Raw genomic sequence first — 26,683 nt, forward strand, 5'->3', positions numbered from 1 at the left:
CAGGTACCCCCCATTTATTTTGCAGTTAACCCCAGTTACCATTTCACTTTCCCCCACCGACCCCGTTTAATGCAAAGCTATAAATCTTAGGACATCTGGATGTGGGACACCTAAGCAACCCTGACGCTGATTCCTCAAGAAAACTCATTTCTTGTAATGCGAGGCCTGCTGAGGATGGCCATGTCAACTGATTAGACTTTTTACTTGGCCGTATTGATTCTGCTCTACCCCGATGCGGCCCATAATGCCGGCTAATGTTATTGACGAGCCATCAGCCTCGAGGAGGAGTGTGGGGCTGCAGCTCCTTCTGAACCACAAGAACCTCTGGGTGGACAGTGATGGAGAGAAGGAGAGGCGGCCGTGAGTGGGGCTCGTGGGCCGGCTCTGTGCAGGCCGGCATACATTAGTGAAAGACAGACGCTCCGTGGCCAGAGACAGATGCAGTTCTCCAGAAGCCATTTATTTATGAAATAATTATGAACGCACAGTTGAATCATGGATTTTCATTACCGTGTGGTGCCCAACACTCTTTCGATTCATATTTCGTTGGAAATGAAGTGCTCTGGTTGCGGGTGGGGGCGGGAGGGGAGGGGAACAGCCTCCAGTGGGAGTCTTGAGATATTTCCTCTCTGCCATCTAACCTGCTGGCTCTCTTCTCGTCCTTGTGTTTCTCTGTGTCCAAGCCGAGCCACACACTGTCTCCAGAGGGAGTTCCATTCTGATCTGTTCTCAGAAGGGCTCAAGTTTTCAGCCTCCTAGGTTTACAAAACAAAGCCTCTTTCAAAGGAGCTCAGCCTTCAAGGGGCTTCCCAGGTGGCGCTAGTGGTAAAGAACCTGCCTGCCAATGCAAGAGATGCAAGAGACTCTGATTTGATCCCGGGGTTGGAAAGATCCCCTGGAGGAGGGCAAGGCAAGCCCCTCCAGTATTCTTGCCTGGAGAATCCCATGGACAGAGAAGCCTGGCGGGCTGCAGTTCATGGGGTCGCAAAAGAATTGGACACAACTGTCCAACCAATAAATGACAACCAGCCTTCAAGGCCTAGCAAAGTTGGGGCTGACTGATTCTGGCATGCTGGTGTGGGAAGGAGACCTTTGATGGGGTATTAAAATAGGCAAGAAGACAAAGACTCCCCACTCTCCCAAGCTCCTTCCACACCAGATCCTAGTTCTTATCTGCAGGAAGGTTCCTACCCTTCCTATAGGCTTCTGTAGCAAAACCCCGCAGACTGGGTGGCTTAAACCAGCGGTCCCCAACCCCTGGGACATGGACTGGTATCCGTCTGAGGCTTGTTAGGAACCAGGCTGCGCAGCAAGAGATAAGCAGCAGAGAGCAAAACCAAAACTATCCCTCCCACCCCCTGCTGGCTTAAGTAACAGCCATTTCTCACAGTTCTGGTAAGTCCAAGGTCAAGGCGCCAGCAGATTCAGGGATGATGACGGGCTCTTCTGGTTTGCAGACAACATCCTTCCTGCTGTGCCCTCATGTGGCAGAGAGAGTGGGCTTTGGCCTCTTCTTCCTCTTAGAAGAACACTAATCCCACTGTGGGGGGCTCCACCTTAAGAAAAGAAAGAGTAGAAGGAAATAGGCTCCCCACCCTATCCACCCCTGGTTCCTTCAGTGAGGAAACTGCCTTTCCTCTTCAGCTCATCACCTTCCCCTGCCCCTCAGAGTTGCTCTGGCCAGAAGGGAAACCTCAGTGACTACTTATTACTGTGTCTCAGGCTGTGTTTATCTATAGCAATGAACCCAGTACAAATCCCAGTACATTGATGGTGAAAAATGCAGATTATAGGCCGATATCAGGCTTTCAGTTCCTTGCGTGGGTCCTAGAGAGGCAGAGTCATGAATTGGATCAGTCCTAGGAAAGCTTGAGTGGAGAACTTCTGGAGTCTTAGGGTGAGTGAAGTCAGCTGCAGGATTATTCCTAGCAGGGCTGCTGGGGAAGCAACTGACCAAACCAGGGGTTCTAGCATTTTCACTGCATGAGGCTTCAGCACCCCGACCCCTGGTCTTCCCAGTACCTGTTTAATCCCCGCCTCACACTCCTCTCCATGTGTTTATCTTCCCCCTACCTGAAAACCCCCTGGGAGCCAGGGCCTCATCAAGGCAACTTTGAATCTTAGTTCCTAAGTCCACAGGGTTGCAAAGAGTCGGACACAACTTAGTGACTGAGCGCACATGCAGATAACAGGCATTTTATTTCCAAGATGGATGGAGATCTCTATTTCATTATTAAGCTCAGCTCTTTCCCAGAAACTCTTAAACTTCCAACTACTGGCCCCAACTTTTCTTAAAAACCTGGTTGATCTAAATGACCCTTATATGAAGAATATGTGTTCACTGGTGATTTTTCAAGTTTTTATAAAGTGGCATAACTCTTTCCTCCCAAACAAGACCTAACCTGAATCCCCAAAGTATAAACAGATCAAACAGGAGCTAGTTTGGAAGAGAAGAGATGGACCAGTAGCCAGAGAGGGAGTCAGGGATGAAGCAAACTTCTCCCTAAGGCTCCTGTCACCTGTGCTTGTCTGAAGGCAGAGGTTCCAGGGCAGTGGCTGTGGAGGGGCCAAAGATACATTGAGGGTGTCACCCCATTCCTGAGCCTCCTCATTCCTGCCACACACACACGCACACACACATGTGCACACACTTACACAATCACATTAAGAGGAAGGGGGGAAAACCAGTCAGATTTGATTTTGACACATCAGAGGGTGATCTTTGCCCAATGCGCTCTCTGTTCCTAGACCGTGGGAGTGTCACACACGTCACTGCTCTGGACCCCCTCCAAGCTGGTCTCCTCTACTGACTCGAGCCTTTTAGAGCAGCTGCTCCTCTGTGCTAGTGGCTTTGTGCATAGTCATCAGTTGTCATCTGGGTGACCTGAGGCAATTTGCTTACCCTTCTGCTTCTCATTTCCTTCCAGCGTAGAATGGGGATCATAATACTACTAGTTTCAGGGGTTTGTTGAGAGAATTAAACGACTTAATGCCTACAGATGCATGAAGGATGCACTGAAATCTTGTTCGACATTCTTTCATCCCTACAGCAGCCCTGCAAGGTGGATGCTTTTCAGATGAGGAAGCTGAGACTTGAGGACAAATGCTTTACCCAAAGTCCCTCAGCTACCAAGTATCAGAGCAGAGATTGCTTCCAGCCACACTGCCTCTGGTCTGCTGATACTTCTGAGTCTTCAGAATCATCTCAAGTGAATGGTACCCGCTAGGCTCTTTGCCTGGGGTCTGCCATCTCCTTTGCAGTCACTGACACCTGTGTTTTTACCCTCTGTATGTGTTTGATCACTACAGACTGAGCCTCCCTGTTCACCACTGTGAGGTCAAGTGCAAGGTGGCATCAGGGCAGCCTATAGGTCATAACCTTCACTGAGGTTGGGTGGGCTGCGTAGAGTGTGGTGGCCTTGGGGGACGTGCCCCGTCCTTAAGAGAAGGGATTTCGAAAACAGATATAGTCAATATGTACCATTAATAGGAACTGCAGTGGCTGCTTCATTCTTCAAGGTAATGACCTCCCCGAGGGCGAGGAGCGTGACTGCTTAATCACCTCCTGTGGACTCATGGGCACATTTGTCTTTAATCGGTCTTTTTTTAAGCTAATGGTAGCAAAACTAAGATCCTTCCAACTTGGATTTTTTTTTACTTTGGTCTGTGGAAACTAATTTTTTCCTATTGCACACACACACACAAAGAGGAACATTCAGAAAAATGTGAGATATTGTTATTTTGCATAGAGAACTTTGGGATAACTGGGGAAATAATGTGAGCATAAATGTTTAAATGTTAGTGTGCTGGCCCTGGAGATTATCACCTTTCTTAACACACACAATTCTCCATTCAGTATTGGCAAAATTGATGTAGTTCCTGCCTTTAAAAAGTTCTCATAACTAAATAAAGGACCACAGTCTACAGCAGAAGACATTTAGAGCAAGTAGCAGGATAGTGTCAAGAGAGATTAGGGAGTCTAAGGACTGTAAGCAAAGATCATTGGTGTTGGTCAGAGTGAATCCAGAAGTTGACTGATGTCATAGAACCATTGCTACCAGGGAAAGGGGATGGTACAGACCAGTTACAATCATTGCCCTGGACACAACTACTGTAAAGACATGTCTTGGGCCACAGCTAATGACAATTTTTTTTATGGACCTGGCCCCATGCTGGGACTGGTGAATGGAGGTGATGCCATCACTGTCCTCCAGTCTTAGGGAAATGAGACCTGAATTCCGGAAATCATTCCATAACCACTAAAGACAGAGTTTAAGTCCAACTACGGCTGGGGGCAGAATGGAAAGGGAGAGGTCAGTTTGTGATGATCCAGGGAAAAATGTGGAGGCCCTGATGGCAGTGACAGCAGGGGAAATGGAAAGACACCCTTAGGGGATGAACCCTGACATCTGAGGGACCTGGCAATTGGAGAGAAGACTCAGATCACTGGTAATTACAGATTGCAAGCTGAGTTCCTCAAACACCACAGTACCACTGAGAGAAATACAGATGGAAAATGGGAAAGCCAATGGGTCAGGGGCCAAATCACTACATTTTAGACTTCTGGGTTGGATCTGGTCATTAGATACCAAGTGGAAATATTCTGCAGGCAGCTCTAGATTGGAGAGTTGCTGACATGGGATCACTGAAGGGAACAGTCTCAGGCTTTGGAATAAGTCCACTAAGAACAGAGATGAAGAGACTTCAGAGAGGCAGGAGAACCAGAGAAGTGAGGCACTGGGGAATCAAGAGCAGGTTTTGAAGGAGGAGTATGTGTCCAATGCAGACACATACTTCTGAGAGGTCTGGAGAATTAAGGATTAGGAAACAGTCATTTGGTTTGGAGGTTGGGGTTTTTCTGACAACTCTTGAGAGAGAACTGTCAGTAGCACCTGAAGGTGGACACCAGTTGGAGAAAAGGGTTTAGGGAGACAATGGGAGAGGAGGAGGCTATTGTTGCAAACATAACTACTTCTAGATCCAAAGGTTCAAAACAGAAAAGGAATAATGACACAGGCTAACCAGGTCAGTGGGGTCAGGGTTAAGCCTCTCAAGTTGGCATGAATGCCGGGTGTTTGGGCTTTCCCGGTGGCTCAGTCGGTAAAGAATCCACCTGCAAGGCGGGAGATCCGGGTTCGATGCCAGGGTTGGGATCCCCTGGAGAAGGGAATGGCAACCCACTCCAGTATTCTTGCCCGGAGAATCCCAGGGACAGAGGAGCCTGGTGGGCTATAGTCCAAGGGATTACAAAGAGTTAGACATGACTGAGTGACTAACACATACACACGCTGTGTATTCATATCAGATGAATGTGACCAGACGAGCATGAGAGAAGGAAGCCCAAGAGTGGACAAAAATGAGCCACAGAGAAAATGCTTTCAAGAGTTAGGATGGGTAACCTGAGGGGTGACCTCAGCAGAGACAAGAAGACATTGAGCTAGTAGGGATGAGCAGGAGGATGACTGGTGAAGGAGAGGTAGGAAATCAGAGAGAGGATGGAACTTCTTGTACCAAGTGAAAGTGGCTTTCTCAGAAGTAGATCAAAGGGCTCCTGGCAGGAAATTCAAAAGGGGAGAGGTGACCAGCAGGGGTGCAAGACAGGGTGCTTCCAGGGTCCCTCCAAAAGTGTCGGCCAGGGCTACCATTCACCTCCTTTCTCGTCTGCTTGGGAAGCCCGAGTGCTTTCCTGAAGCACTTATGGGCCACTTGGCTGGAGAGGCTAGAAGCAGCTGAAGTAGATTTTCTCAGCGTGGCTGAGAGGGTCAAAGCAGGGTTCAGTGAGGGTGTCCCGGGAAGAGAGGAGGTGCCTGCAACAATGGAGACAGTCTCAGAGTGGGAGGCTCCCCGCACCACCAAAGGGTCAGTCTAGGCACAGAGCTGAGCGGCCTCATAGGTGGGGAGGCCACGAAGGTGGGAGGCAAGCTGGTTCAGAGAGCTGTGAGCTTCTTCACATCAATGAGCTTCTGTTTCGGTCTAATAAAAGTCCTGCATCTAGTAACCCACGGGTCCCTGAGACCACCTCCAGGAGCCTGTGGTGCAGACAAGGTAGTTGATCCTAATGAGAGCCAGGTGTTTAATAATAATAGCTAATACTTTTAGAATACATTGCTTTAAGCCCTCTACATATAGATCACTAAATTTACTTACCCAGTGGGGTAAGTCCCACTCCTCTCCTGTCCTTTCGATGAGGAAATAGAGGCACCAGGACATTAAATGACTTGCTCAGGGACCCGTAACCCATCCATGAATCTAGGGTCTGGACCAGACAGTCAGATGTCTCTTGGGAGGCCTTGTCAATATCATGATCTCAATGCTTGTGCTAAATGTCTACTCTGGGAGGGGTGCTACGTTGGTCAGTGATAGAAACCAAAAGAGGTGCGTGTGTCAGGGTTGGCCTCTTCAGTGGTTGGCAGGTTATAGCAGGACACTGCCTTCACTATGGAATAGTGACTAATGTCTTTTCCAGGATTTCCTGCTTTCTGTTTATGCCATGCACCCCTACCCCACCCTGATTATTTGAATAAGAGAACACACAAATGTCTCTGGAGAAGAAAATGGCAACCCACTCCAGTATTCTTGCCTGGAGAATCCCATGGATGGAGGAAAGTCTGATGGGCTACAGACCATGGGGGTCACAAAGAGTCAGACACAACTGAAGTGAATTAGCATAGCAGGCATATACAAATGAAGAGATGGATTTAAAATAGTGGATAATTAGTAAATAATTACCCTTCATTCCTGGCCTATTAAATGTGTGGGATTTATCAGTTTTTCTGAAACAGAACAGAATTACCACCAGGAAAACCCAATTGAATTTGTTCCTCCTAGCCTATCTCCCTCCTTGAGAAGCTGTCTCTGGACTCCAGGGCCAATGCAGTTTCAATGTATGTGGTCAGTGGTCCAAGCAGAAGGACTCAGAGAAGCCTCAGCTCAATCCGACTTCAAGCTGATACTGAGCCTGTTGGATTCCTCTGACCCAGGTCTTCTGTCCCACTGTGCTCTTCACTGTACCTTTCTCAATCCCTAGTTCTGGCTGTCATCATTTCTCATCTATGCTATCGTAGTGTCTTTGAACAGAGAGACAAGGGAGCGGTTGAGCCACATGGATCTAAACTTGATCTTGACTCTACCACTTATTTGCAGTTAAACTCTGGGGCAGGGCTTCCCTGGTGGCTCAGATGGTAAAGAATCTGCCTGCAATGCAGGAGGCCTGGGTTCAATTCCTGGGTCAGGAAGATCCCCAGGAGAAGGGCATGGCAACCCACTCCAGTACTCTTGCCTGAAGAATTCCATGGACAGAGAAGCCTGGTGGGCTATGGCCATGGGGTTGCAAAGAGTCGGACACGACAGAGTGGCTACCACTCTGTTGGCAGCAAAGTACAGTGAAACTCTGGGGCACATGTCTAGCTTTCTTTGACTTCAGTTTCCTTATCTGCACAATTCAGAAAACAATGCATAGCCTTGAAGGTGTGTGAGGATGAAATGGGAAAGACTACATCAAGTGTCTACTACAGGGTCACATTAGATACTATATAATTCATAGATATTATTATTAGATCCCTCACCTCCAGACCAGCCTAATATGTTGCTGCCAGATTAATCTTCCCCCAAATACAATTTTGATCATGTCACTTCCTATCCTCCTGCAAACACTGCTGTTGCCAATAGAGAAAAATCTGTTTGTAAGGGGAGTTACTTACCTCATTTTTCCTATCTGGATGCCAGAATCTTGACTACAAGAGGCAGGTCACTCCCACTTAGCCCACTCTTGCTATAAAAATACCTGGAGAGGTTCTTGAACTTAAGAAGACAATACAAGGGTTTGTTAATCATGGTTGAACCCACCCAAAGGGATGAGACCAATATAAGTTTCAGCATATGGTTAGGTTATGCATTCTTACACAATGGGATAATAATTTTTGGAAATGTCAACAAAATTTTCTCCCCATTATAATTTCTCTGGCCCTTTGCCCCCTTCAATTAGGCTAGTCTTTCTGTATTCATTCCCTCAGGAAAGAATGTGATAGGGAAAGGCAAAGAAAAAGAGAACTTCTTCTTGGCTTTGAGGTCCAAACACTAGACCCTGTGAGGAAAGAAAGAACTAACTGACAAAAGATAGAGGAGAAATTCGGGATTAAGAGCAAGATGTACCTGCTTGTGGTGGTGGTGGTTTAGTCACTAAGTCGTGACTGACTCTTGCAAACCCATGAACTGTAGCCTGCCAGCCTCCTCTGTCCATGAAATTTTCCAGGCAAGAAGACTGGAGTGGTGTGCCATTTCCTTCTCCAGGGGATCTTCCTGATCCAGGGATCGAACTCAGTTCTCCTCCCTTGGCAGGTGGATTCTTTACGACTGAGCTTCCAGGGATTCCCATTCCTGCCTGTACCCCACTAGAAAAATCATTGGGATTAGGGGAAACTGAGCAAAGGGAAAGTGATGGAGGAGATGTTTAATGGGGGTGTGCATCAGCCACCCTCATCCCAATCCCTGCAGTCAGCCCACCCTCTGGTTCTCACTGGCCCACCCAGGGCCCTGCGACCTCTTCTTCCTGCCGTCTACCAAGGACTTGCCTTCACAGCATGTCCGTGACCAGCCCACAGGGAAGCTGTTCTCTGTACTCTGCGACTTCGCTCCAACCATTTGATTAATTCTGTTTGAACTGCCCTTAAGCTCTCCTCCAGGCTAGCAGTGGTCCAGACAGATCCTGTTACAATTATGTGTTATGAACCAAATCACACACAGCTGGGCTGGGGTTCAGTAACTAAAGATGTCTCTATTCCACTCAGACATGAATGTATTCTCCAAAGAATGCAGCTATAATGGAGAGATGGCGGAGGGTGCGATTATTTTTAAGATGGGGACCCTGAGGGTATATCTTGAAAGTGATCCACAGAGGTGATGATAGAGAAGGTACATTTCTGATCTGATGGAAAGAGGTTCCTGGCCCTTCCCCACTGGCTCAGAAGCTTCTCTCTAGTGTCAGTCTCCAGGTTGGAATTTCCACAGGGAGGGTGGGAGCCAGGAACACAGCCAGATTCAGTTACCTGGGAGAGGCTGTTGGTGGGTTCAGACAGCCTGTGAGGTTTACCACCACTGGCCCCCCGTGAACCATGCCTCCCTGTGTGGTCCCCTCTCCTATGGACTCTGGGCTGGGCCTTGTGACTTGCTTAGTCAACGAGACATAAGCAAGCCGGATGCAAGCAGAGAGCCTTGCACAATGGGGCTCATCTTCTTGGGACTTCCCTCTTGGAAACCAGCTACTATTTGGTAAAGAAGCCAATATAGATTACCAGAGGGAGAGAGAAACCTGAGCCACAGTAGCTTGCAGCCAGCACTAGTTACCAAACCCGTGGGTGACACCTCCATGGACATCTCCCCAGGTGAATACAGCAGCCTAAGAGACTCCAGCAGATACACATGCCACAGAGTTAAGCCATCCCCTCTGAGCCTCTTCAAGTTACAGAATATGAGCAAATAATGGCTGCTGTCGTCTAAAGCCACTAAGTTTGGAGTCGTTATTTGTGCAGCAAAAGGTAATAGAAATTCTTTCCAGAGGACACTTTCCCATCCAACTACAGGGGCTTTACACAAGACAGGGACCTTGTCCATTCTGATCACTATATCCTTAGCCACTAACAGACCATAACAGGTGCCTAGTAAATATTTGTGAAATTCATGACACAAAATAAAAAACACAGTGTCTACACAGCCTTATGATACTTTTTATCCTGGCTAGTTCTCTCCTTTCTGAATCGTGAGCCTTGAAGCTTCCATTTATTATAAAGAAATGACTGGCAAATTTCTAAATATATATATGTAAGTTTGTTAAGTGGGACCTTGACTGCTGTCTATAGAATTTTGGTTCACTGAAAGCTGACGTCAACGCATGACAAATACCCCCTGAATTCCAGAGATTGGTGCTACACACATTTGCTCACATACTGAGATGACTAAATTCTTTTCTGACACTTTGATCCATTCTTCACCTTCAGCCTATAAAAGAGAAAGATGGAGAGGCACTAGACAATTGTGATCAGGAGCCAGAAGTTAGAGCCAGATAGCCTGGCTTCAAATCCCGACTGGGTCACATCCGAGTTGTGAGACTTCAACCAAGTTTCTTAACCTCTCAGTACTTCCATTTGCTCGTCTGTGAAATGGGGGTGATGAGAGCATCTACCTCCTGGGGATGCTGTGAGGATTAAATGGTTCACCGTACAGAGACTGGGAAGTTCTATAACTATCAACAGAACCCAGAGAACAGGGCCCAGCTCACTGCAAGGACCTGAGTCAGCTGTCATCACAGGAAGATCTCTTTTGAGGAAAGCTGGCTACATTTCCTGGTGTGTGAACCCCAAGTATGGGTTGTTTGCCAGAGGGGAACTAATAGCTCATGTGTCACTCTGTCCAATGTTTCAGCTGAGTGACTGTTGAACTGAAGAAATGTCTTGACCCTTCTGAAGCTTTGGGGGGAATGGACATGGTGAGAGATTTTAGAAAATGTAACCTATACCCCTTGGCGGTTGGAGGCACTGAGGCTGGAAAGGTCCAGAGCAGAAAGGCTGACAGAGTGAGGAGAAGGGGCTAAGGTGGATGTGGTGCATCGGCCCAGAGACGGAGGGCTTCTTCCACGAGGAAGAAGCTCTATACGCTCCTTGAGAAGACGCTGTCTCTCACACCTCTGCATCAGTGCTTAGCTCTGGCCCCAGCATCCAGGGAAAGTCCTCTACTGACTTGTGAATGAATGCACTCTCTCCAGCAGTAGCCCAGCTCTGCCCTCCCCCCAGCCAAAGCCCCCAATGGGTGGCAAAACTGGACTGTCTGGAGCCAAACAAACTTGGCTTATTGCTCTGGCAGACCAGGGGAGAGCTGCTGTATTTCTCTGTGGCTGGTCTTGGTTCTTCGGATGCACCTCTCACTCCTCCAGACACAAGAACATGCCCTGGAGAAGAGATGGTCGCAGACACTGTGCCAGATTGAGAGCTCAAGCTGCAGAAAGGAAAGCCAGCCTCAGCCATCTTTCTGGAAAGTTTCACAAGACCAGAATTAAGGGGTATCTGGTAATGTCCCAAACAGCCTAGAAGACTTGGATAAACTGGCAAATATGCTTGTCTTCTTCCTTTTTCCTTCTACCTGATAACTGGGTGACATGGATGATGGACAAAGGTTCCAGGCTGGTGCTTTGGGGGCTGGTATGTGGCATCTGTAATCTGTATCTCAGGCAGCTGACAGCCCTGGTGGAAGGAAGGCAGGTCCAGGGTGAATAACCCTGAATAGAGAGGGGCCAGGATTCCCAGCACCCTTGGCTCGGGTGTGTTCTGTACTTACATCTGACTGTGGGTGTGTCTGATGTTTTGGGAATTCATATCATTGCAAATAAAAGCTCAGAGCCACACACTGAGAAGCTAGTCTCTAGAGGTTTGGAAAAACTGTTCAATTTTCCCGAGTTGCCCATAGAACAGCTCCTCCCTAGTTTCATTTGCTCTTCGCAAAGCATTTTCACAGATATCCTTTCATTAGATCCTCATAACAAGCCCCCAAAGTGGGTGGGAAAAAACTACTATTCTTACTTTGCAGAGTTCCCAGAGCCTCATGAAGATTAAAACATTTGCCTGGGGTCAAACAGCCACCGGTGGTGATGGCACATCACATAATTTTGCCTCTATTCATCTCTCCACCCCCTCCCCCAGGCCATTTCAGAGGAGGCCTCCCCGCTCTGGCCGCCTCTAGTTCCCAAGTTCCAGCCTTGGTCCAAGGCCTGGGGCCTCATTGGGTCAGAAAGGGAGGTCAGGTAGCTATGAAATTTGTTTGGATCTTGCTCCCACAATGTCATTATTTCAAGCTCCTTTTCTGGTAGACTTTAGACTTTTCCAGTATCTTTAACCCAGAATTTTGCTTCTAGAAACTCATTTTTAGATAGTATTCAAACCTGGTCACAAAGACAGATGTCTAAGGAATTCATCATGCTTTCATTCGTAAAAGGCCTGAATAGCCTTTGCAAATAGCCTGAATATTCAAGAAGGAGCCTAGTTAAAAACATGAAGATATGTTCAATCAGTTAAGAACTATTCAGTTCTTAACAAAAGTCGCAAAATAGAAGGACATTGAATGACACAGTAAGATGTTAATGATCTGTTGTTAAATAAATGAAATGGGTTACACCAAAAGTGTTTCAGGATGGTCCCATCTTTGCTTTAACAAATATTTGTATCTCTGAAAATTAACAAATGTCCAGAATGCTTACACCAAAACAATAATGGTACCTATTTCTGGTTGGGAAGATTATGGATTTTTACTACTCCTCTTTTATTATGTCTTTAAAGTTTTAAAGTACTCCACATTCAATATGACTTCATGTTCTAGTGGACGGCCTTTCTGAGAGTACCCCCACAACTTTTAGGCCCCATATGTCGGTGCATGGCCCCCTGCAACTTCCCATCCCCCATCCTTATTTCCCAACATCGCATGGGAGTTTCCTCGGTCTCCTGGCCGCTCTACCAGATGTTGGCCTGTACCTCACAGGCCTATGAGCCCGGTGCTTGCCCAGTTGCAAGACCAAAGAAAGGGCCTAGAGTCAGTGACACAGCCATCAGAGGTCCAATGAGTGGGAGACTTACACGTCTGAAGCCAAGTCCCCAAGTGACACCCCAGAGTGTGCAGACAGGCCAGGGCAGCAGTCTTCATTACTTCTGGGGAAGGGGAGGTTACTAGTTACTGAGAGAATTACTTCAGGTTGGCTCATCAGTTACCAGGGAGATCAGCAGAGGGGCGTGCCCCTCAACACTCCTTTAATAAGCCAATAGTTGAAGGTATTCTGATCTAAAGGTTAGAAGGATCAGTGGCTGGGGCAGGTATGTGGGAAGGTCAGTCATGTAAGTAGGGTGTAGGTGTAGCATTGGCTGGTGGAGCCAGAGATGCACAAAGAGCATGAAAACAGTCATCTCGAGTGGCCTGACCACTTTATCTAACTTAATCTTCAATGCCATTCTGCAAGGGGAGCATTACAACTCCTGTTTTAAAGATGGGAGACTGAGGTTTAGAGAGGTTAAATAACTTCATTAGGGGTATGCAGCTAATTAGTGGCGGAGCTAGGGGTATGACAGAGGTCTGCCTGAGTACTCAGCCTCCTTTTCCAGCCCTGAGAGTTCTTCACCATGGCTGACCATGACTGCCTTCATTTCACAAGGAATCACCCCAGGGGCCTCACTGGCTTCCAGTGCCTGCCATGGTCTGAATTTAAACCTGGCGTCGGCAGGACTTGAGGAGGTGGTTGAATTGCCAGTAACAAGCCTGAAGACGTGATTTCCTGAGCTCTCCATCACCTGGGGGCACCCAAACGGATGAAAAGACACAGTGACCTACACTGTACCTACACATAGGCAGTCAACTTCCCCACCTGCTTCCCATATGCAAAGCGTCCAGATCACAAACGGCTATGGGCGAGGACTGATTCCAGGGAACCCTGCAGGGGTAGAGTAGAGCCCTTTTGCAGAAAAAGGAATTTTCGAGTTGGTGTTTAAAAGTTTGAAATCCAAAGGAATGCGTAAAGGAAACAAAAGCCAAAAACAAAATAAAAATCCACTCATGGGTTGAGCTCTGGGTATCAAATATTCTCTTTGTATTGTGCAGAGAGAGGCACCGTGCATCTGGGGCCGGGGTTTTCAGCTGGCCATGCAGAAAACGCTCCCGGGCACTCCCTTTAAAAACTAAATCAACATTATTTTAATTTGTGTTCTCTGCTTCCTCATTCACAGTGGAGGGGAAGGTGTGAGGCTGAGCAAGGAGCATATTTCTCTTACAAGTTAACTTAACATGCAATATGCAGGGGATTACTCTGGGCTCACTCAATACCACAGCCCAGAGCTTTATAGAATTCTATTGATCTTAGCTAAAGCTGTTTAATTTTTTTTGCTTTAATTTTCTTTCCTTATTTGCTCATTAAGTTGAGGTAAGGAAGGCGAGGGGGACTGATGGCAGGCCCCTCTCCCCAGATTTAAAGCTGGCTTGAGGGACCCAGAAGCTGGTCTGCCCTCACCCACTGGCAGCATGTCTTGGCAGTATTTTAACCCAGTGGCTTGGGGTGAGGGGATGGCTGTAGGGGAGGCAGGTATCAAGTGTCTTGGCCCCCATGGAGGTTCTCTGCTACAAATACTCATAGAATAAGGACGCTTTGTGCACAACTTTGGCCACCTGATGCGAAGAGCTGACTCATTTGAAAAGACCCTGATGCAGGGAAAGATTGAAGGCGGCAGGAGAAGGGGACAACAGAGGATGAGATGGTTGGATGGCATCACCGCCTCAACGGACATGAGTTTGAGTGAGCTCCGGGAGTTGGTGATGGAAAGGGAAGCCTGGAGTGCTGCAGTCCGTGGGGTTGCAAAGAGCCGGACATGACTGAGCTGAACTGTGCACAACACTGAGGGAAAACCAGAGAGTGAACCTGACGTGGATATAACCCACCAGAGCTTACCTTCTAATAGCAGAGAGAAGCACTTTTCTCCATACTGGGACACAGGTGGGCCAGGAAAACCGAAGTTGATACTCATTTTTGCTGTTAGAGGAGGCACAGAAGAATGAAAATGTAATTTTTCCCACTCGCCCCCAAAATGTTTGACTCCAGGAGAGTCCCCACATAGGGTCTTTGGGGACTTGAGAGGACTCGTGAAGTGGCAGGAGTCATGGCTGGAGCTTGGGCAGAAAGTGGAGGAGGTGGAGAGAGGACCACGTGGGCTGACGGTCTGAGGGTAGAAACTGCTGGGCTTCCTTGCTGTCCTTTCTGGGCCAGACTGCATCACTTCTGAAAGGGCAGACCCTGGCTGTTGGACTGATTATTAAGCTCCCATGTTTTGGGGAGCCTGGGGAGGGGAGGGGCTGTGGCTGCAGTGAGCTCTAGAAGTGCACCTCTGGAGCCTGCCTGCTGCATCAGGGCCACTGGTGGCAGAGGACTGACTGCTACTGACCTGTGCTGCCCTATAGTAAGAGGCACCAGGGTGATGGCGGTGGCCACCAAAGATGGAGAACCAGGCCCATCTTAGTTCCTTTAGTCCTAAAATTCTTGTTTGACCCAACATATAACAGGAGGGAAGCCTCATAATAATAATAATAAATAATGCCTACTGAGCTTTACTCTGTGATAGGCACTATGCTAAGTTTTCTATGTATATTATAATGAATTCCCATAAAATCTCTCTAAATAGGTTCCATTCTCAGTCTCTGTCAATAGATGATAATACTGAAGTGGAAAGAAGTTGGCTCTCGTTTCTAAGTTCTTATAGGCGGGAAGTAGCAGAAGCAGGATTGCTCCTTCTCAATCTGTATGCAGGTCAAGATATAACAGTTAGAACCAGACACGGAACAACAGACTGGTTCCCGTTGGGAAAGGAGTACGTCAAGGCTGCATATTGTCACCCTACTTATTTAACTTATATGCAGAGTACATCATGCGAAATGCCAGGCTGGATGAAGCACAAGCTGGAATCAAGATTGAAGGGAGAAATATCAATAACCTCAGATACACAGATGACACCACCCTTATGGCTGAAAGTGAAGAAAAACTAAAGAGCTTCTTGATGAAAGTGAAAGAGGAAAGTGAAAAAGTTGGCTTAAAATTCAACATTCAGAAAACTAAGATCATGGCATCTGGTCCAATCACTTCATGGAAAATAGATGGGGAAACAATGGAAACAGTGAGAAACTTTATTTTCTTGGGCTCCAAAATCACTGCAAGATGGTGACTGCAGCCATGAAATTAAAAGACGCTTGCTCCTTGGAAGAAAAGCTATGACCAACATAGACAGCATATTAAACAGCAGAGACATTACTTTGCCAACAAAGGTCTGTCTAGTCAAAGCTATGGTTTTTCCAGTAGTCATGTATGGATGTGATAATTGGACTACAAAGAAAGCTGAGTGACAAAGAATTGATGCTTTTGAACTGTGGTGTTGGAGAAGACTCTTGAGAGTTCCTTGGACTGCAAGGAGATCCAATCAGTCAATCTTATTTTCTTGATGAGTCTGGCTAATGGTTTGTCTATTTTATATGGAGGCTAAACAACATGCTTCTGAATAACCAACAACCAGTCAATCCTAAAGGAAATCAGTCCTGAATATTCATTGGAAGGACTAATACTGAAACTCCAATCCTTTGGCCACCTGATGCGATGAACTGACTCACTGGAAAAGACCCTGATGCTGGGAAAGATTGAAAGCGGGAGGAGAAGGGGACGACAGCAGATAAGACAGTTGGATGGCATCACTGACTCGATGAACATGAGTTTGAGTAAGCTCCGGGAGTTGGTGATGGACAGGGAGGCCTGGCGTGTTGCAGTCCATGGGGTAGCAAAGAGTTGGACATGACTGAGTGATTGAACTGAACTGAACTGATGCTGGCTCCTAGACCCCTGCCCTCAGCCATTATGCCAATGCCAAATTTTACAGTGCCTGTAGATCCTGAGGCTCAGCCCTTAGTGGTCGTCAGCTAGTTTTATATGGAGGAAGAGTAAGAATTGAACGCAATGTTATTTGCACCTAATATCATGAAACAATATCATATCTGATAAAACAGAAACAGAAGATAAAATGTTATAGCTTAGTGCTCAAACAGCTTACTTTTGATGGAAAAAAGTTGCTTTTTTGAGGGGGGGTACTGTGAACGGACAAGTGAACATGTAAAAGAGAAGTAAGGAGATTCTGGAGGACAGGGTGACTGAAAATTCAGCATCTAGCTGGAGACAGTGAGCAATTCCATTGACTATTGCATGGAATTGGGAAGTCATGGAGGCTGTGTTCAGACTATAAAGGGCTAAGAGGATTGAGTTCTCTCCTGAAGGTCAAGGGTAGCAACAGGGTTTCATCTCATGGGCTGTATGTGATTGGCAGTGACTCTCCCAGCTGTTTTGTGTGCAGAACACACCGAGTCAATGGGAAAGAGAACTGGATCCCATAGCAGTGTCCACCATAGGCAGAGACTCACCAATCTCACTTCCGGTCCTGACATTCAACAAAAAACTCTGAGAGAGGACAGAGCTGGGCCTTAGTCAGGGGTACGTGCCCCAAATTCTTACTAAACCTTTGGTCATTCTGAGGTTCAGAGACTGATTCCTTTATGGTGCCAATTACTTCTATCCCCCTTACCCCATACCAATTTTATTGGAAATGCCTGGAAATAGTGAAACCAAACATATTTGGGGGTAGCTAGAGAGCTCTTGTTGAATACACTTCTCATCTGGAATTGCTCACTCTGAACCCATGTGCAGAACCCTGCATGGGACCCCAGAGAGGCGAGTTCTAAGTTGGTCTCTGCCAGTAACAGCTGGGGGACTTTAGGCTCACACCTGGACCTCTCTGAAGTTGTCTGACATCACAGAACTTTTGTGAGGAGAAAAGGAAGTAATATTTGAAAATACTACAGCAAAGAAAACACGCTCTCCTGATCAAACACCATGTTTTATAAAATAAAAAATGCTGTTGTTTGTAAGATATCCTATCACTTTATGCACTATTAAGAAAGAAGCCCTGTAACTGTAGTCCCCCGTCTAGTATCAATTATATTCTGTTATCAAGGATGTCAAAATGCTGGAGAAACAACATTTTAGAATCAGTGAACATTATGACAAAGATCTAGCTCCCAGTTACTAACTCCCATATAAATAATTTAAAAATGTGTTTTCTTGGGTTATAGACCAGTTTGTTAATTCATTAATTTCCATGATACCTAACACAAAATCTGGCCTCCCATTCTTACTTGGTAACTGAAGTTGGAGAGATACGGTTCTTAAGGGGAGACTGTCCCAATTTACAATGACTATGAAAACACCAGTTTGACTGTTGGTCCAGATATAACTGGCTCTAAATCATATAAACTGTCAAACAGCCTAAATTAAACACTTGCTAGAAATATGTTAAGGTCAGGGAGCCCTGTGATTCTGTGTGTGACACAGTAAAGCTGTGTTGTTGGATGTCAGCTTTGGGCTGGAAATTGTAGAACATGAGGCCCAAGCTGATGCTCAGAAGCCTGGAATTCACCCTCTTCTCCATTTTACTATTTGTATAATTCTTGAGAATAAGCTATGTGAACACAAACTATCTCCTAACTGAGCAACACCCCCCCCCCTCTGGAAAACATGTATACACCATTTCTGGGGGAGCTTCAGGATAATCTGCTTACTTGTGTTTATTCAAACTGGGGGAAAGGTTTTAGAAGAAAGGTAAGAGCATGAACTAGTCAAGCCATGTGGTTGCAAAGTGGTGGAAACTCAAATTTAACTGGCTACAGGGGAATCACAAAAGGTCTAAAAGATGCCCAGAGACCTTGGGACATGATGATGCCAGGACAACTATTCTGGGCCTTCTCTTTGCCTCTCTCCATCTTTCATCACCTTCTATACAGACTGGCTGCCTTCACATGACCAAGATTGTGATTGCGGACAGCTCCCGAGGCCCCTATTTAACAATTTTACCACCAAAGATAGCCTGAATCCCTTTCTCTAGTCTGAAACATCCCAGGGAAGAATCCTGATTGGCCCAGTTTGAATCAGGTACCACACTTAGAGAAATCAACTGGGGTCAAGGGGCTACAGAACTATGGTTTTTTACCCCAGCTACAAATAAAGGATTTGAGATAGGAGGAGGAACAATGTCCTAAATGGGGTGGATTGTATTGCAGAGAAAGGTAGGGGTTCTGGCAGACAAATGATGCATCTCATTACCATTTTACTCTTATAAAAGCCCTCCCTCCCATTGCATGATAAGAGGAAGAAAAGTCCTTTGAGGTTTAGCTAGCAACAAAGCAATCTTATGACTTATCACTATAACAGACCAATTTAATCCATTTATCAATAACAGGACTGCCACAAAACTATATCATATCCACTGTCTGAAAGTGAAGTCCCTCAGTCGTGTCTAACTCTTTGCGACCCCATGGACTGTAGCCTACCAGGCTTCTCCGTCCATGGGATTTTCCAGGCAAGAATACTGGAGTGGGTTGTCATTTCCTTCTCTAGGAGATCTTCCCGACCCAGGGATTGAACCTGGGTCTCCCACATTGTAGGCAGATGCTTTACCGTCTAAGCCACCAGGGAAGTCCATCCGCTGTCTTGCTGAGGGCTAATATGCCATTTTACAGACAACTTACTCTGAATGGAAATGTGTGTCCTCACTGCAGAATTCTGAACCTTCAAAACACTGCTATTCGAGAACTCAGTCAAGTCCTATCCGACTGCATTTGTACTTTGTAGAAGTGTAAGATTGATGGACTGTAATATTCAGAAAGACTAATTCTCCTTCTCCAACCTACAGACAGACCTTGAAAGCATCTTCGGAAGACCAGTTACTTGTGTGCCCTTGATCAAAAACATAGCCTCCTCTTCTCATAAGAAACAGTCTATGAAGCTTATTGCTATGATCAATGATGCTGCAGAAGATGACACCTATTATTTTACAAGGATCCTCGGGAGAGCTATCGGATTGGTCTCAGTACCAGCAATGACTATGTTGCTTCCCTGAAAAACTGGCTTATTTTTACTTTACAGACTAAATTTCCATGGCCTTTCATGTTTCCCTCCTCATGGTGGCTGCTGGGAAGCGCAGAGAAAATTTACAACCGCCTGTAGTTCAAACTTGAATGCTTAATTGTGGGTGTTTAGTTTATACATTTATCTCTTGACGCCATCCTACTTCTCTGACACTATTTCCCCTTGTCTCAAACTTTAAATCTTATGTAACAGCTATTTAATCTTGGAGCAATATTTACATCTTTGTAAGACACTTAAATTTCTTTTAAGATTAAGCTGGAGATATGAGTATTATTTGGCCTTGAGTGCAAAGGTTTTGAAGCCTTTCAGGCAGAAACATCTCAGTGGAGTATGACACAGCATATACAGCGCTGATCCTTTTAGAACCCAGTTCATATCTCGGGGACATCCTTAATGTTGTTTCTTTCAGGGGTTTCTAAACTCACCTGCCACTTTTTGGCTTCAAATTACATTGTGAATTTATTGACTTTTCTTCATAATATTTTTGGTCACAGAAACAGCATACCTGGAGTTATTTTGTGTTTCTCTGTTGACCTGGGAGGTAAATTCACTTCCTTGTGGTGATGAAGTCCAAAAGAGAATAGTTTATTCTCCTATAGTATTTGTCTATGTTCAAAATATCTTCAGGGCTTCCCTGCTGGCTCAGGGGTAAAGAATCCACTGAGGTAGGAGACGTGGGTTCAATCCCTAGTCCAAGAGGATCCCACCTGGCATGGAGCAACTAAGCCCAGGCTCCACAAGTATTGAGTCTGCGCTCTAGAGTCCAGGAATCCAGGTACTGAACCCAGGCACTAAAACTACTGAAGCCCTTGTGTCCTAGAGATCATGCTCCACAATGAGAGAAGCTACTGGAATGAGAAGACTGTGCCCCACTACTGGAGAGTAGCCCCCACTCGCTACAATTAGAGAAAAGCCCTTGCAGCAACAAAGACCCAGCACAGCCAAAAAATAAAGAAAGAAAAATAATTTTTAAAAAAATCCTCAAGCCCTCACAAATCTGCAGTTGCTGAGAGATTTGTAGTTAACAACAAATCTTAAATATTCAGGCTTAGGGCTTCCCTAGTGGCTTAGATGGTAAAGAATCTGCCTGCAGTGCAGGAAACCTGGGTCGAGAAGATCCCCTGGAGAAGGGAATGGCAACCCACTCCAGTATTCTCACCTGGGAAATTCCATTGTCAAAGGAGCCTGGTGGACTACAGTTCATGGGGTTGCAGAGAGTCAGACACGACTGAGTGACTAAGACTCTCCCACTTTAGGGATTAAAAGGTCCAACAATAACAAAGACAAAGCAATTACTGTCTGCAATAAGTGATCCATAGCAATGACTTTTAGAAGAATACTTGATAAGCGACTTTCATTTCCACGATGGGGGGTCAGATGGAGAGTATGAAGAACTCAGCCAGATGTAAGGATGGGAAAGTGGATCATCTAAATGAGCCACTCATCTCTCAACCGGGAAGCAAGGGAAACGCTCCTCAGGGAGACTGGCGGCTCTTCCCAGTCATTTGCAACCCAGTCCTGCATTTCTCTTCTGGGAGTCTTTATGGGCTCATAGCCGGATTGCACGATCTGCACCAGCCCTAGTTTTCTGAAGTTTCTCCATGACATAATGTGAGGCAAACCTTTTCAATGTGATCTGCATCATGTTCTTCTTTGTACAAGTTCATATTTTGGTTCAAACGATAACCATAAATATTTAACATTCTAAAAGCTGTGGCTTTCCAGCCCCACCCGTCCGATGGGAGCTTGCATTAATTTACAGCCCACTTGCATTTCAAGCTGGTCGATAACATTTCATAAGGTAAGAAACCAGACGGCACGATTTTGGTGGAGACGAAAAGAGCAAAGGGTGGTTTAAAGACATAAGACTGAATTTCAAAAGGGAGGAAAGAAATTGTTGTTTTTTTTTTTTTTTCATCTTGACAACCTTTTCTTTTTCCCAAACTGAAGAAATTAACAATATCATTTTAAGAAGTGGAAGATCTCTTTCTTGAGCTGACTCCTCCCCTCCCCACACTCACCCACGTGCACACACACTCACAGGGCACAGGATGCTCTAATGAGAGGCGGTGCCCTTTTGTTCAAGGAGCAACAGAAATAAGAGGGAGGGCTCTACCCACCGCAGCTGGACACAGTGCGTCTGTACTCTTGACCCAGTTGAACAAAGGTGTTATTTTGAAAAATGACCCTCGCTCAACATTTACATGATACCAAATGATCTATTTGAATGTCATTATTTAAGTGATTGCTTTTCCAGCTTGCAGACAGTCTAATTCTCATCAATTTCACCTTTAATTTAGAAGAGAAATGATAACCAATGGAGGGAAGAAAAAATAACCCACAATAGAGGTCTGTCTGTGTCTTTATGTTCCAGAGTGTTTTTTCATTCAAAGTGTTTTCTACAAAGGTGATTTTGAATAAACCCCACATAGACAAGTAAGTTTGTGTAGAAATAAATTCTTTCTTTTTAGCTGGGCCTAAAAAGAAAGGTAAAAAAGGTGACTAATAAAATATTCTAGTTATGAGAGCCCTACAATAGGATCTGTTAAAATACAAAAATTTAAATTCCATCCCATGAAAGCAATTGTTATATACCTATATGCTGATGTGTGAACCAACCACTTTTAGCGTGTATAATTCAGTGGCTATTGATTTTTTATTTTATATGTGTAATAACATGCTCCCAAGTTCAAAAGAATCAAAACACTGATGTTCGGCAATTTTCACCTTCAAAGACCAGTACCAATGCAAGTAATGAAAGCTCAGGCATTACTGCCCAGTGACTCAGATGAGGTCTAGGTGCTGAAAGCAGAGCTCAAGGCTGGCGGCCCAGAGCAAACCACCTTGTGGGACTGACTTCCCTCTGTTTCCCTTCCTCCTGAAATGAATGGCTCACTCCAGGGTAATGGCAGCAGAAGCACCAAAGGAATGAAGTGAAGTCGTGTGTGCACAGTTAGACAAAGATGGACTCCAGGTGGGGCCTTGAGGCTGGGTCACTATTGTGTCTGGCCTGTGCTAGGACCAAATACCACTGAATCTCCATCTTCCTTCAATGAACAGGTAGATAGGTTTCGTTTGGTGCTGAATGACTAAAAAAAAACTAGTTAGATAACAAAGAAAGTGCACATAACTGAATAGTCTAGTGGTAAGATTAATGCTATGTCAGACTTTATCCAGTGGCTGAGATAATGTTACCCACTTCCCTCTTTCCCATCTCTCTTTCTCAGTGGTATTGGCTTCATCCTCAACTGCTCAGAGTGCCCCCCTAGCAGCTGCAGTTCCTTGTCTTATGGTAACAAAATTGCTCTAGCTGTGTCCAGTTCCACACCCTCATACCTCTCCTCAAGGAGTAAGAAGAGAGTCTTCCTCAAGTTCCCATGAGTTCTGGGAATCTGTCTTCTGTTCCTGTTCTTGGAGAGATAGAATATGCTGTTTGGCCTAAGCCAGTCGGAGCCCACATCAGAACAGGGAGTGTGGTCACCCCACATTCAGTGGGAATGAAGAGAACAGAGAGGGGTACGTGCTTGAGGGGAAAATCAAGTTGCTGTTGAATGGTGGGGGGCAATGGAGGCTTGGATGTAAACAACAAATGTTTGCTCCAACAACTTGTAGCTCCTTGTTGAATGATGCCTTTTATTACACATCTTGATTTTATTTTCTTTTGCCACAAAGTCACCTGAGGGAGTCAATGGCTGATGTCAGTTCTGGTTGCAGGCTGGATTAAGAGTCAGATGATCCTTTGATCTCCATCTCCACGTCCTGGCTCACTGTCTCCAAAACAAGGAGCTGGCAGTGATGGCTGACACCTGGCACACAGGCCGCCACATTTCCTTCTTGGTCCTACGGCAGACATCATCCATCAATCACAGGACTTTTTCCTGTGCAGTCCAGATGTGGCCCTAGAGACCTACTTAAAACAGCACTCTGGACAGCCCCAGCAAATGTATTGGTGTTGACAAGTGAGATAAAGTGTATTTGCCATCCCTGGAAAAGATCGCACTCTGATGACCCAAACTACCATTGCACTTCAGTCATATACTGAGAGCATTCACTAACACGTACTCACACATTTGTATACCTCAGTGTTTCTCAAAATGTGGTTTGCAGATCTCTTGCATCAGAATCCCCTTGTGTCCTTACTAAAATACACATTGCGGAGATCCACTCTAAAGCTGTGGAATCAGAATTCTCAAAATAACAGTTTAAAATACTCGATAAGCTAGTATACACAGTAGAATAAAGAGCTTCCTTCCCACTAGGTCTCTGAGCTATTGGCTCATTCTTTGTGAATTCTTCAGTAGTTTATGGAGCTACTGTGTGTAGGCTTTGAGCTAATCACTGTGAATTAGATGAGGATGGTGCAAATAAAGAGTTCTTAGACTTTCTCTGTGAAACACAAGTAATGCTCTGAGGTAGGGGCTAATGTGACAAGAAAGGACCAGGATTTAGGAATTCAGAGACAAATAGGATCACTTTTATGTGAGGGAGCTAGAAAGAGAGATTACCATGTGCTGTGAAAGAGACTGAAGAAGACACAAACAGATGGAAAGATATACCATGTTCTTGGATTGGAAAAATAAAAAATCAAAATGACTCTACCACCTAAGGCAATCTACAGATTTAATTCAATCCCTAATAAATTACCAATGGATTTTCACAGAATTAGAACCAAAAAAATCTTAAAATTTGTATGGAAACATAAAGACTCCAAGTAGACAAATCAATCTTGAGAAAGAAAAACAGAGCTGGAAGAATCAGGCTGCCTGACTTTAGATTATACTACAAAGATACAGTTATCAAAATAGCATGGACTGGCACAAAAACAGAAACATAGGTTAACAGAACATAGATGGAAAGCCCAGGGTAGAAACATAGATAGAGAGCCCAAGATAGAAAGCCCAGAAATAAACCCATGCACTTATGGTTAATTAATCTATGACAAAGGAGGCAAGACTATGTGATGGAGAAAAGACAGCCTCTTCAATAAATGGTTCTGGGAAAACTGGATATCTGTATGTAAAATAGTGAAATTAGAACATTCTTAAACACCATACACAAAAATAAACGCAAAAGGTGAATTAAAGACCTAAATGTAAAACAGGATACTATAAAATTTTAGTGGAAAACATGGGCAGAACATTCTTTGACATGAATTGCAGCAATGTCTTTTCCAAACCATCTCCTAGAGTAGTGGAAATAGAAACAAAAACAAACAAGTGGGACCCAATTAAAAGCAAAAGCTTTTGCATAGCAAAGTAAATCATAAATAAAATGAAAAGACAACCCACAGAATGAGAGAATATATTTGCAAATGATGTGACTGACAGGGGATTAGTCTCCAAAATTTACAAACCACATATGTGGCTCAATATCAAAAAAACAAACAACCCAATCAAAACACGGGCAGAAGACCTAAACAGACATTTCTCCAAAGAAGACACACAAATGGGCAAGAGGCACATGAAAAGATGCTCAACATCGCTAATTATTAGAGAAATGCAAATCAAAACTACAATGAGGAACTTCCCTGGTGGTCCTGTGGCTAAAAATCTGCACTCCCAATACATGGGGCCTGGGTTTGATCCCCAGTCAGGGAATTAGATCCCACATGCTGCAACTAAGATTTTGCACACTGCAACTAAAAGATCCTAAATGCTCCAACAGAAGATCAAAAATTCCGTGTGGTGCAACCAAGACCCAGTCCAACCAAATAAATAAGTAAATAAATATTTTTTTAAAAATACAGTGAGATAGCACCTCACAGCAGTCAGAATGACCACGATCAAAAAATCTATAAACAATAAATGCTAGAGAGGGTGTGAAGAAAAGGGAACCCTCCTACATTACTGGTAGAAATGTAAATTGGTACAACCATCATGAAGAACAATATCGAGCTTCCTTAACAAACTAAAAACAGAGCTACCATAAGATCCAACAATTCCACTCCTTGGCATAAATCTAGAGAAAGACATGGTTCAGAAGGATACACGTAACACACAATATTCATTTCAGCACTGTTTACAATAGCCAAGCCAAGGAAGCAACCTAACCGTCCAATGACAGATGAATGGATAAAGAAGATGTGGTCCAAACATACAATGGAATATTTCTCATCCATTTAGAAGAATGAAATGATGCCATTTTCAGCAACAGGGAGGTTATTATACTAGGTGAAGTCAGAGACAGACAAATATGTGACACAGTTTATATACAGAATCTTTAAAAATGATACGGATGAACATATTTGCTAAACAGAGACAAACTTGCAGACAGAGAACTTATGGTTATGGAGGGAAGGGTGGGGGAGAGGGATAGGCTGGGAGTTTGGGATGGAATATGTACACACTGCTAAATTTAAAATGCATAACCAGCAAGGACCTACTGTATAGCATAGGGAACTCAGCTCAATACTCTGTAATTACCTATTTGGAAAAAGAATAGATGTGTGTGTATGTGTGTGTGTGTGTATATATAAAATTGAATCACTTTGCCATATACCTGAAACAACATTGTTAATCAACTATGCTCCAATATAAAATAAAAGTTAAAAACAGAGAGAGAGAATGTCATGGAGGAATTGGCTCTGAAGCCTTTGTCAGGTCGGAATAACTGGGACGTGGAATGAGGTGAGTTAAGACTTATGGGGGGAAAACACACCAATAGTTGAGGTGAGAAAGTGCAGCATGGGAGCATGAAGAGAGAGAGTGATTAATTCAATCAGAGGTAGGAAGAGGGATCTGAGAAAAGAAGCTGGAAAGACAGGACTAAATTTTCATTACAGAAGGGTTTGTGGCTCTGGCTTCAGTGTTTAGACTATTTTGTAGGCAATGGGGAGCCATTTTGAGCAAGAGAGTGGCATGATGCTAAGCTATGTTTGAGGATCTGAAAATGAGGTAGGAGGAAGGAATAGAGTGAGAGGCTGGAGGCTTAGAGGTGGTGCAGTGTTACTGCAAGTGTACAAGTGAGAGGTTGGGTGTGCGAGCTGGAATCTCGGCAGTGGAAATGGAAAGGAACAGATGTGAGAGACTTTAAGAAAGGGGAGCCATCAGCTTTGCTGGTTTGATAGCTTGGCAGACTATAAAGGCATGTTAGTAAGGATGGGCTAGGCTATGCTGCAATAACAAATGATTCCTGAAATCTCAATACACAGTGTAA

The 26,683-nt window shown here is 44.9% G+C and overlaps 1 long non-coding RNA gene across 1 annotated transcript in view; it reads right to left on the reverse strand.

Moving 5' to 3' along the window:
• Positions 1-671: 671 nt before the first annotated feature.
• LOC136148538 (uncharacterized) overlaps positions 672-26,683 on the reverse strand; it is a 287,598-nt gene continuing 261,586 nt past the window's right edge. Inside the window, exons 14-18 of the long non-coding RNA XR_010659517.1 lie at positions 14,468-14,548; positions 12,615-12,686; positions 7,701-7,800; positions 1,389-1,556; positions 672-755 (exon numbers count right to left, since the gene is read on the reverse strand). This is a non-coding gene — a long non-coding RNA (uncharacterized lncRNA). The remainder of the gene's footprint in view (positions 756-1,388; positions 1,557-7,700; positions 7,801-12,614; positions 12,687-14,467; positions 14,549-26,683) is intronic.

This window comes from Muntiacus reevesi, chromosome 17, assembly GCF_963930625.1.
Source record: "Muntiacus reevesi chromosome 17, mMunRee1.1, whole genome shotgun sequence".
NCBI classification, from domain to species: Eukaryota; Metazoa; Chordata; class Mammalia; order Artiodactyla; family Cervidae; genus Muntiacus; species Muntiacus reevesi.